Source organism: Sapajus apella, unplaced genomic scaffold (assembly GCF_009761245.1).
Source record: "Sapajus apella isolate SASKATOON/1434 unplaced genomic scaffold, GSC_monkey_1.0 scaffold4, whole genome shotgun sequence".
NCBI classification, from domain to species: Eukaryota; Metazoa; Chordata; class Mammalia; order Primates; family Cebidae; genus Sapajus; species Sapajus apella.
In genome coordinates this window covers 49,349,650-49,359,496 of record NW_022436944.1, presented here as the reverse complement: position 1 = coordinate 49,359,496, position 9,847 = coordinate 49,349,650, and the positions used below count along the sequence as shown (strand labels likewise).

The 9,847-nt window shown below is 36.8% G+C and overlaps 1 protein-coding gene across 11 annotated transcripts in view; it reads right to left on the bottom strand.

Annotated features, from left to right (window-relative positions):
- The window catches only part of RBMS3 (RNA binding motif single stranded interacting protein 3), a 758,821-nt gene that overhangs the window by 479,803 nt on the left and 269,171 nt on the right, over positions 1–9,847 (bottom strand). The gene's annotated exons all lie outside the window — the stretch shown is intronic.

Below are 9,847 nucleotides of genomic sequence, written 5' to 3'. Positions count from 1 at the left end.
TATTCTATACGCTAAATTATTTTACTATTATACTATTTGTATATTGAAAACTTTTATTGTTTTTGAGATGGAGTATCGCTCTGTCACCCAGGTTGGTGTGCAGCGGTGCGAACTGGGCTGACTGCAACCTCCACCTCCAGATTCAAGTGATTCTCTTGCCTCAGCCTCTTAAGTAGCTGGGACTACGGGTGCACCCCACCACATCCAGCTATTTTTTTGAATTTTAGTAGAGACAGGGTTTCACTGTGTTTTCCAGGCTGACTGTGAACTCCTGAGCTTAGGCAACCTGCCCACCACAGCCTCCCAAAGTGCTGGGATTACAGGTGCAAACCACCACCCCCTGCCTGAAATCTTTTTATACTATTATTACAGTAATTCTCTTTTTGAAAACATTGAACTTTAGATGAGCAAGAAATACTTTTCAGTAAAAATATGTTTCAAATATTGCATGGGACATACTTATACTAAAAAAAAATTGTGTCCGTTTGAAATTCAAATTGAATTGAGCATCCTATATTGCATAAATCTGGCAGCCCTATGAAATGTAACATTACAAAGTGGTGAGAACTTCACTCTTTGGATTACCAGATGGAAGGGAGTATCTGCTGATCCATATCAAACTTTGTGTTGGTGAGAAATAAATGTTTCTTGAGCTTAATTTCACAGAAAAAAACTGAAATGTTACTGCTGCATAGCCTTTTCTGTCTTAACTAAAACAGAACCAATGGAGCTTAATGTTGGAAAGGAAGAATGAGATCAGATATTTGAGAGCTTTATCTGGCAAGTTAGATATTTCCATTTTACTTTGGAGCAATGGAGAAGCAGTGAATGTTTGGAAATGGTAACTGACAGCACCAGAGCTGATTAATTTTATGTTTGGTTGCTTCTTTTTTTTTTTTTATGTCAATACATAAAAGAGCAAGGACAAGCACAGAATAAGCAATAGGACAAGAGAGCAGTATGTCATGTGGCCATCTGTCAGGGAACTTGGTTGTTGGGTCACGTAAAGCTAGAATAAAGATTTTACTACCTTAAGTCCAAGAACTATTTATTAGATTTTTTTTTCTTTCTCTGTGGACTAGCACAGCTGCCAGCCTTGTTAAGCACTCCATATATTCCTGCTAACTTAAAATATTTTTTCTGTTTAATATTTTTAAAAATCAATCCAACTGTATTTCTTTTCTTTGATTTTTCTCTGAGCACAGAATGACCAGGAATAGAGGACTAAAAGCAGTTGTTTGCCCTAGGTGACCTTCTGTAAACTAAGCACAAATACATTATTCATCCCTAAATTTTGCATATGCCACCAGTACAATTCCAGAGGTCACTGAGAGACACAAAAAAAGGCTGAAATACTTGCAATGGAAAAGAAAGAACTAGGAAAAAAGGAGGAGAAAAATATAAATGCAAAAAAAGAAAATTTAAGTAAGCCATAAGGAAGATGTAAGTATAGATGTAAGGGTGGAGTGGAGCAGGATGGGGAAAAAAAAGAAACAGAAGTAGAAGTGGGGGGAAGAAGGTTGATCTGGGCTTGTGTATACATATTTCCTTGTCTGATTATGTATTCGGTGAATTTTGATTCAAAGGAAAAGTCTTGCTCAAATTTGAAATATTTTTTTTTTCATTCTCTTTTACTGCTTTTACGTTTGAGAGTTAGGTTTACTGTGAAAATAACAAACACTGGCCAAAATCCTGTATCTCAACAAACATTTGATATTCTTAAGCTTAGCATATTGTTTTTTCTATATCCTTAGTGGTAGAAATACCGGGTAAAGAGCTTGCTTGGTAAACGGAGAGGATTTTTTTCTTTGGGAAGTGGTTACAGAATAAAGAGTTGGATGTTTAGGACTAGAGAGAGGTTACATGCATTGAGTGACCTGTAGCTTTGATACGAGATGACTTCTTTGGAAGCCAGCATGTGATATTTGACAGTAAGTTTTTAGAAGCCTGGTTGGTCTAGAGTTTTGATACACAGTGTTCCTTTTTCTTATAAAGTTTTGTTGCTGTTGTTTTGATTTGTCATTTGTTTTTGTTCCTTTATAAAGTATTTTACATTTAATCATATATATATTTATTTTAATAAACTTATAAGAATTCCTACTTACATCCTTCATTAACTTTGCTTTGTTTTGTTTGGAGACAGAGTCTCATTCTGTCACCAAGGCCATAGTACAATGGCATAATCATAGATCATTGTAACTTCGAAATTCTGGGCGGAAGTGAGCCTCCTGAGTAGCTAGACCAACAGGCATGCCACCAGGCCTGGCTAATTTTGTTTATTGCTATTTTGTAGAGCCAAGGATCTCACTGTTTTCTCCATGCTGGTCTCAAACCCCTGGCCTCAAACAATCTTCCTGCCTTGGCCTTCCAAGCTCTGGGATGACAGGTGTGAGCCATGGTGTCTGGTCAGCTTTATTAACTTTTTATGAATGGATTTCTTTCCTAAGAAAAATTTCAGTATGACTGGATGCCATGGGTCACACCTGTAATCCCAGCACTTTGGGAGGCTGAGGTGGGAGGATCACTTGAGGTCAGAAGTTTGAGACCAACCTTGGCCAACATAGCAAAACCCCATCTCTATTAATAATACAAAAATAAGCCAGGCATGATGGTGCACGCCTGTAATCCAAGCTACTTAGGAGGCCGAGACATGAGAATCACCTGAACCCAGGAGGCAGAGGTTGTAGCGAACTGAGATTGTGCCACTGGACTTCAGCATGGGAAACAGAGTAAGACGCTGCCTCAAAAAAAAAAAAAAAAAAAAAAAGAAAAGAAAAGAAAAAAAAGAAAAAGAAAAAAAATCAATTCAAAAGCTTACAAATCAACTGAGTTTAGTGTGACCTGACTCTGCTTCTAGCAGATCTATGCAGACTATTCTCTGAAAAGACTTGGACTAAGAAATGACAAGTGGTACCTTAACAATATAATTTTTTTTTGTTTTTATTTTTTATATGGAGTCTGGTTAGCTGTTTGTGCACATAATTATGGACAGTGAAACCCCTGAATTAGAAAAAAAATATCTCAGCAATATGAAAAATTTAAGTATAAATAATATTAAGTATTAATAATATTATAAATAATATTATTGGATAGTTCATTTTTTTCCCTCTCATTTGCCTTTGCTAGTGGAGTTTATAATAATGGCAGGTGAGAGAATTTTGTTCATTTTCCAGTTGCTTAATGCATCTGATTGATGAAAGGGTAATGACAGACCAACTGCTCAGGATCTTTTTGAAAGTGAGAAGCAAGTTACCACCTACAATGTTTTGGTGAATAGTGATAATGAAAATTGTCACCTACAGTAATTTGATGACTTTCTGAATGTCATTTAGGATGAAGAAGGGCAAATTCTCTGCAAAATGTAAAGGGATGTATGATTCCAATGCTTTAGGAAACTGAGGGAGAATTGATTGTGGCCAAGAGTTCAAGACTAGCCTGGACAATGTAGCTAGACCCCATCTCTGCAAAAATTAGCCGGGTATGCTGGTATGCCTGCAGTCCCAGCTACTCAAAAGGCTAAGGCAGAAGATCCCTTCAGCCCAGGAGTTCTGGGTTTTAGTGAGCTATGATTGTGTTATTGCTCTCCAGCCTGGTGACTAGTGGGGCCCTGTCCCTAAAAAATACAATAATAACATAAGAGATAAAAATTAATAAACTACTGAGGTCTAAACGTCTATATAAAGCATAATTTGTTGTTACCAGAAGACATTTTCCAAGATTTCTAGATAGATTCCATGTCTACCGGTATTATAGACTTGTTCTCATCAAGTATCTTTGATTCAGGTAGGAAAGAGGTGCCAATGATTCTTAAAACACCTTTAATTTCAAGGTGGAATGAGTCTACTCAAGAAACCAAACATCTCTTGAGTGTTTAATAATCTGTTTAGTGCTACACATTTTTTCCCAAATTGAAATCTTTGCTGCTTTTTTTATTCTAGTTACAAAAGCAATACACTATATGCAAAAACATCATAGAGTTTTAAGAAAATGAAATTATTTCTAATCTTATAATCTGGAGATTATACCACATCAGTACATATAAATATGTGACATCATTTTACTGAATATGTAGTGACATAGTGTATGAATAAACTATAATACACATAATTTATTTCTTATTGAAAGGTTTTTAGTTTCTTTTCATTGTACTGCTGTCATAAATAATGTTACAACAAATGTTCTTACAGATAATATCTTTATGAATGTTTCCAAATATTCCCTTAGGATAAGTTCCTAGAATTGAGACCGTGGTGTCAAAGTTAAGAACGTTCCTAAAATCTGATTTGGCCTCAATATTACCTACCCGAAGGACTAAACCAGTTAACACCTTCACTAGTGTATATCGTCAGGGGTTGGCAAACTATAACCATGGACCTAATCCCATGTGTTAACGGTTTTGTAAACAAAATTTTATTGGAATACAGCCACATCAATCTTAAATACACAGAAAGTGTTTGCTAAACACTGATACAGAACATTCTTTTGTCATAAAAGGCTATCATCAACTACACACACACACACACACACATATACATTTCACACCCTTCGTTTTTCTAATCTAAGAATAGTCTCAAGTAGGAATCCTAGCAATTAGATGGCACTGGAAATCTTACATAAAGTCATGAAGACATAACCTCACCTTTTTGTTCTACAGACAGATCACTGAAATCCAGAGAATATGGCTGAGATAGATAGCATTGAACAATTACTTTCACAATAAACTCAAGTGTTTGGACTCTCAGCTTAGCGATCTTTCTTCTATTTCTGAAAATTTCCAAAGAGGGTTTTTAATATAAAAAATAGGTAATCTTTTGGGTGGCCATCTCCTAAAAAAACAAATTTGTAAGACTTCTCAAGAAAGCAACTTGATTTTATCATCCATGAAAAACAATTTTAATTGAATATGAATTAATAAATGATTTCTAAGAAATTATTTTTCCTCAGATTTTCCCTAGTGTCCTTCTTTGCTATTACTTTATTTATTTATTACATATGTAATACTGAACTCTACCAACAGTGAAACTGAATTAGTAGATAATCTTTAAACTTTTGTCTTTTACCATCTAGTTGGAATACTAAGGTCACAGTGTAAGCTAGAATTGGATCAATGTTCTCTTCTTCCTTTGTATACTATGTTAGGGAAGCAATGACAACTTGACAGTTCTCTTATTATTATAAAAAGTTACATTACTTTAAAAAGTATTCACTATTTCCATAATGATAATTGAAATAAACTATTAAGTATCAATAGGATGATGAACATTTATTTGATACCAATCTCCTTCCAATACTTTTATTATCCAAATAATTATATCCTAATTATTCCAATAATTATATTTCCTAATTTTTAAAGAATATTACAACTATTTTAGAAGATAGAGAAGAGCCTGAAAAATATGTATATATCTTATAGTTCCATTAAGATCAGGTTTCAGAGCACACCTTAAGCAATGCATTGTGACATTTTCTGTGACAATGCAGAGAATCAACTAAGTGATGATGATGATGATTATTATTATTTGAGACAGAGTCTCACTCTGTCACCTAGGCTGGAGGGCAGTGGCACGATCTCAGCTGCCTGCAACCACCACCTCCTGGGTTCAAGCAGTCAGCAATTATCCTGCCTCAGCCTTCCAAGTAGCTGGGATCACAGGCACATGCCACCACACCAGGCTAATTTTGTATTATTAGTAGTGATAGGGGTCATACCATGTTGCCCAGGCTGGTCTCAACTCCTGAGCTCAAGCAATCCACCAACCTCAGTTTCCTAAAGTGCTGGGATTACAGGAGTGAGCCACTGTGCCCAGCCATCTAAGTGATTTCTGATCATTTTATTCATTTGGTAAATATGAATTGTCAAGTTATATTTGATTTTTTACAAAATATTTTTCTAAAAGACAATCCAAGCTGCTCAAAGACTATGGACAATTGTGGTTTTATTGGCCTTTTATCTCTTGATTCATATTATTTGTTCTAGTTTTACCTCAAATTGCATTCAGAAAACATAAATCTTTCCCTGGTATGTGTAACAGATGTTGGCTTATCTTGGATAGCAATACTCACTTGTAATCCTAAACTTGATGGAATTGTCTCTTGGAGGTCAAAGAGAAACATGGCTGTCACTCTGCCTTCTCCCTATGTGGTCATTTCTGTCCTCTGCCCATTTTCTGGAAAGTCTCTCTCATTCAAAGAGGGGATACTATGCCATGGAGTCTTTCCCACAGTGAATATAACCTATGTTTTACTCTTTCTCTTAAACCTAAATCATTTAAAAATATTTTTATTGCTTCTGAAAACTCTTACGAACCATTAAATTTTACCTTTGTCAAGGATGGTGAAAAGCATTTTACAGGTTACTTAAGAGATTCTCTCATCTTTTTACGAAAAGCAAGAAAAGAGGCTAGTCTTTGACATAAATGCCCCTGGGTGACGTTAAAATAAAAGGGAGAATTATTTAAACTTTACAACTGTCAGCCAATCTAGAAACGGTTCAATACTTATTAGAGGGAACCGAGTATTTAACAGGGAGAAAACTGTCACATTCCTTTCCATATAAAAATTGGGGATGGGCCAGGCATGGTGGCTCATGCCTGTAATCCCAGCACTTTGAAAGGCTGAGGAGGGCGGATCACCTGAGGTCAGGAGTTCAAGAGTAGCCTGGGCAATATGGTGAAACCCAGTCTCTATAAAAATGCAAAAAAAGTAGCCAGGCATGACAGCAGTTGCCTGTAATCCCAGCTACTCTGAGGGCTGAGGCAGGAGAATCACTTGATCCTGGGAGGCCGAGATTAAAGGGAGCCAAGATGGTGCCATTGCACTCCAGCCTGGGCCACTGAACAAGACTCTGTCTCAAAAAGAAAAAGAAAAAAAAGGGGGCATGGGAATGATAATGATTGATTTTGGGTGAAGAATACCATCTGCTTGATAAAATAAGGGACAATACATGGGCAAAATATTAAAAATAAAACAAAACATCACTTTCTACAACATTTATTTTAAGCAAAAACGGGGAAAGTTTTTATTTTCTGGTGAATTATTAACCTCACCCAGTAATCATTCATTGTGCTCTCAACAAATATTTGAGAACCCACCATTTTCCAGAACTTAGATCCGAGACATACAGGGTCTATTGCAGAAAGAAGTCTTTACATTCATAGAACTTACATGACAGTGGGAAGCCAGACAATTGATAACGGAGATATGCCAAACATATATTTGTGATTATTTTTCAAGTGGAAAAGTAAGGTAAGAAATGGAACAGGACTTGCCCCTTTAGCTAGGGTGGGATGGGGAGGCCTCACTGTGAAGAAAACCCCTTTGAGGAGCCACTAGAGGAGGGAAGGAGCAAGCATGTGTACCAGGGGAAGGCACTGAAGCAGAGGGGACAGAAGGGCTAAGGGCTGCAGCAGTGGAGGGAGCAGGTGATCTGGGGACAGACAAAGTGATGAGCTCGCGAGGCAGGGGAGGAGGGGGACAGATGATGGAAGATTCTTGTCAGCCATGACATAAGCCTTGCATTACTCTATGTGTGACAGGAAGCTACTTGTTTTGAGGACAAGAATGACATTTTGACAGTACCCCTTAGGTTGAAAGAAGAGGGGTGAGGGACGAAGCCAGGCAACAAGTTAGGAGGCATCTTCAAGGTCCCAGGTGAGAGATGCCTGTCCTTATATGAGGGTGTGGCAGTGAAGGTGCTGAAATGAGGTGGGATTTAGCTGGTATTTTGAAATAAAGTGGGCTTTGCTGTGTGCTATTCTGTGGTGGGAGGGGCAGGAATGAAAAAAAGAATAAAAGAAATTGAGGCCAACTGGAGACATGTGGCCTAAGCAACTGGAAGAGCAGAGTTGATTTTTGCTAAGTTAGGAAAGCTTCCAAGAAGAGCAGGCTTGGGAAGCAACACCTGTTGGGTTTTGGCTTGTTAGAGAGGCCTACTGGTCACCTAAGTGGAATTGCTGACTGCACCGTTGAGCATCTGCAGTGCATTTCTGGGGAGAAGTCTGAGCTTTCAACACATGTTTGGAAGTTTTTCACATACAGATGGCATTCGAAGTCATATTTTATATTCATTTCGTGCTTAATAGTATAAAATTTAGACCTACCCATGTAAACGGTTATAGGTGACACCAAGGGTAAATTTGGTTAGGCCAATTCACATCCCTGTAAACCACACAATGGGCTATATAGTTTTCTGTGTCTCAGCTTATTATCCTGAAATCAGGGGCAAATACAAGACTAATTGCTGCTTTGTACATGAGAGTAATAATGCAATTTAGATGAGTAGGGAAACACTTCCAAGAAAACTCAACAGATTGCGAAGAAATCAATCCCAAGGTTAAATTAAGATGAGCCCAAGGCTGCATCACCACCGCTCTTTCTAAAGAAATATTATGGGTATAGCTAGCAGTTTTCTGCTCCCAGAGATGAACCGAAACCCATAGCCAAGTCTCAGTAACACCACTCAGAGTACTGGCATAAAGGGGAAGGGCCACACTCTCTGGATGCAATCTCAGTACACCCATTTACTAAGCTAAGTGATACAAGTTACCTAACCTCTCAGGCCCCGGTTACTTCATCTGTAAAAGGAAGATTATAATTTCACTTGTGTTCGAGAATTACTATATCAATATATTGAGATCATGTATGTAAAGCCTTGATTCCAGAGCTCAGCACGGATTAGAAATACAACAAATGTTAGCTAGTAGAGAACTAGAAGAAATATTCTAGTTACTCTCAGGATGTTACAAACACATTAGAAATATTAGATGTGACTATTGCTTCTTAACAAACAAACGTTGTATAGAATAGAGCCTTATAAAGTACAGTCAAATGAAAAGAGGTAAATTAACTACCTAATGGAAATTTCAATAAAGGTGAAACATAAACATATTTTAAAAATAAAAAATTCTGTTGTCATAATATATCAGGGAAGTATACAATTTGTTATGTCCTTAGAATTTGTCATTTGAGAAGTACTTATTACTGTTTTGAGTTGAAGAACAGATGAGATATTAAAATATCCCCCTTATAGTATACTACAAAGTATAGCCTATGGACAAGGAAATATTTAAATGTGTGGTAGTTAAAATGAAATATAAAGCTTAGATATTTAATAGTTATTTTAAAATGCTTTAGGGCCTGTTTTAAAATACCTTTCATTTTTACTGTGAATGAAACCCAGAGAAAAAGAATATTAACAAGAGAAGCATCTAGGTGAGACATAAGAAAGAGTGTTTGAATGATAAGTATTGCTAAACCTTTGAGCAACCTACCAAGAAAAAGATGAAAATTTCCTTCTCTCCAATTCTTTAAGGAATAAACTGTTACCTCCTGTGAATAATCTAAAGTAAACTTCCAGAAAGGAGCTATAATTATTAGTGGATATAACTGAATATTTGAGTATGCAAAAATCTTAATGACATTGAACTTTATGCATGTGGGATACTCCCAAAGTCTTGTCAGTCTTTAATAACTCCTGGGGAAAAATAGAATAACATTTTACCTTTGGGAGAACAGTGAAAACTAGCAATTAAGTCAAAAAGAGCTCCAAAGAACTAAGAGAGAAGTCACAGAGTTCATGTATTAAAAACTTGGGTACTGGATACGTAGATGACCAGATTCTGTTTCTTCTTCTTTTACTCACAAAGTTGGCTTAGTTATCTGATCTTGAGTCCAGAGAAGATAAGATATAATAAGTGGGAGGGAGGTAAAAGGGCTTCAATGGCTGGTCAATGGAACAGCATGATCCCCAAATAACCAAATGCACAGGAGGCTGAGGCTACTTGTGTTGGACAAACTTTTTAAGAACACGTGGACTCAGGGAGAGGAGCATCACACACTAGGGGCAGTT